Source organism: Alligator sinensis, unplaced genomic scaffold, assembly GCF_000455745.1.
Source record: "Alligator sinensis unplaced genomic scaffold, ASM45574v1 scaffold660_1, whole genome shotgun sequence".
NCBI classification, from domain to species: Eukaryota; Metazoa; Chordata; order Crocodylia; family Alligatoridae; genus Alligator; species Alligator sinensis.
This window is the reverse complement of record NW_005842237.1, coordinates 646,248-649,186: the sequence shown is the minus strand read 5'-3', so window position 1 is coordinate 649,186 and position 2,939 is coordinate 646,248. Positions and strand designations below refer to the sequence as shown.

General features: G+C 38.0%; 1 protein-coding gene across 7 annotated transcripts in view; it reads left to right on the top strand.

Moving 5' to 3' along the window:
• Positions 1-2,939, top strand: part of GRM8 (glutamate metabotropic receptor 8) — a 582,624-nt gene that overhangs the window by 475,764 nt on the left and 103,921 nt on the right. The gene's annotated exons all lie outside the window — the stretch shown is intronic.

The following is a 2,939-nucleotide window of genomic DNA, read 5'->3' as shown; positions in this document are numbered from 1 at the left end:
GTCCAGTGATCAGCCACAGGGGACCCCGGGTGCCCTTCCAAACCCAGGAGGCAACAGTCACTGAGCTGGGGGGGCCGGGGGTGTCCCCCGCGTGCTCCATGGTGGACCCGGAAGTGGACTGGAAGTGCTTCTGGTCCACTTTTGGCTCCACCGCCAAGCACACTGGGAGCCTCACCCATGCTCCTGTGAGATGCTCCATCTGCCTCACCATCTCAGCATTCACAAGCCATCTGATAGCTTGAGGTACGCAGAAAAAACATTAAAAGCTGTCCCGAATCATCGAATCTCTCCAAATCAAATCAGAGGCTTCCAATTTGATTTGGAGAGATGAATGGGTCTCCTGATTTGATTTGGATTTGGATATTCGGCTGCCGAATCAGGCCGAATCTCCTCCAAATCGAATCAGCAACTGAAGGTTCACACAGCCCTAGCACACTACTTCTGAAATGTTAAAATAAGAACTGCTGAATATGAAAAGTGAGAGGCTGGAGCAAAGCCTTGCCTATATATGTATATTGTAAATTTGGAATTTAGATACATTTGTTCAAAAACACACACACAGCAGACTGTTTCCATTGCTGTTTTAGTTGTTTAATAATTCAGCATGTACAAGAAGCAGTTCAGACTCATGTCCTGAGGTACTATATTTACTACCAGTAGCTGTTGTACATGATGATTAGTAAAGTCTAGGAATATTTCATATCTGAACCTGAAAACAAGGAATTTTATCCGGTTTCAATGTGAACACAAACTATTGTTTAAGCTTTAGCAACTATCCAGACTTGGTCTGAAAAGGAAGTTAAGAGGTCATTTAGAACAAGTCATCATCCCTGTCTAGACCACCCCAGATGAATACTTGCATCAAAAGATTAAAGACTTCCAATAATATACGTTTTTGTGATCTGTTCTAATGCTTAATCACCCTAGTAGTTAGAAAGTTTGCCCTAATGACTAATACATTTTCCTTGTTTCAATTTAAAGCCCATTACTTTTTGTTCTGTCCCCTGGGAGAAAGAACAGTTCCTAGTCATCCTCTTTATTGCAATCCTCCCTCCCACTCTTCTTCAGACCAAATTATCCAACTCGCTTCATCTTCAGGAAGTACCAGATGCATTTCTGGGGTTATGTACACCAATGAGAGATTTAATCACATTAGTGTTTTCTGAGTGGTATCATTGAACCCTCAAAAAAGATTTCCCACAATTCTGGTTTTCTATATAACAAGCTCAAGATAGTATCAGAAATAATGCTCTTAATATTTACAAATGATTGCTCCTTGGAGAGTATTTTAAAATAATTATTGGTGTGCTACAAAAAGCAATCCATACCATGGCTTCTCATTTCTTAAGGAAAACTGTGATAAGCAACTTTACCATATTTACAAGACTTGCTTGGTAAGGTACCACCTGTTTATTTCTGGGGCACAAAAGTATGCTACCAATATGAAGCCTTTTATAAGTAGTTCTGTCATCTTCCAGTAGCCTTGTGTGGAAGACTACATACTGGCTGCATTTGCACAAGTCACTGACTGCACAGTCGTTACTGTGCAGTCATTTAGTACTTGTATAAACAAATCATAAAATACTTATACAAGTACTAAATGACTGCTCAGTAACCAGAATCAGAACCACCGAATGGCTTTTTTGTGATGCTGACTGTAGAGTAGCCTGAGACTACTGCACCACAGGACTGTTGCATCATAGTTTCTGCCACGCAACACTACTGCATAGTAGTCATGGGCTACTGCTCAATCAGTGTCTCATGTAAACGCAGCCACTTTGTACTACTTTGTACTAGTCAGCAGAGCAATATAAGGAAAGTACAGGAGTTGAGAGGGAAGTGCTGAGCAATCATTTCTGGAAAATATAAAAACTATAAAATGAAATAGAACTTTTGCTCATGACTATTTTGGGATAGGTTCCAGAATGTTATACAATGCTAAAGTTTTGATAGCAAATTAAATAGCTTAAATGAGGAAACATATATATCTATATGTTAAGTATTTAAATTATTCCCTTGAATTTCCTTTTAACTTTAACTTCATTCATATGTTCTCCCAGAAAAAAATTATTAAAGCTCCTTTCAGTTTTCAGCTTTTCAGTCCTGTGGGTACTATTGGTTCTTTTTTGTCTTATGTATGCATGCCATGTGCCAGTTATAAAGGTCTGTGAAATAGATGGCTAACCTGGCAACCACATCAGAGTACTGAGACCACTATTATGACTGAGTTATATAGAAACACCTGTCACTACTATAATCTTCCCCTCCCAGTTATCTGTCTCCCTCTGTCTACTAGTTTCTCCTCATTTGTGGCTTATTCTGACTGCTGTACCTTGCCTGATTCTTACATTGTGAACTCCCTGTTGATGTGATCGCTTTTTAAAATAATTTGTTTTCATAGTGTTTAATGCATTGGATACAAATCCTACTTGGTCCATAGGCACTATAGTGCACAGGAGAAAAAAGTTTATGTGAGGAAAGATTTAAGTTTTATTGCTGTATTCTATTATTTATTTCATACATATGCAAGTAATATTTTATCCATTTGATTACCTTTTGTAAAAATCCTACATTTATATTACACCATACTAAATTTAATAGAACTGGGTAACCTTTATTGGAGATGACTAGCACTGAGAATCATCACACTACAAACCATATTACGACTTTGATTCACAGTAGAACGAACCTACAGGGAAGTCAATGAGTATATTAAGTATTGATCAAAGGCAATATATTGTTAAGATAAAAGACTTCTTCTTTACATTACTGAACTGTCAGGGACATCTCTGTTTTCATTCCAACACCCTTTCCACTCCTCCTCTCCTTTTCCTAGATATTAGCTACTAGTTAAGGAAGATACATTACATGCCTTCATATTAAATGACTGATTTTTTACGAATGACTAGTATTAACTAAATGTCACCCATACACACTCT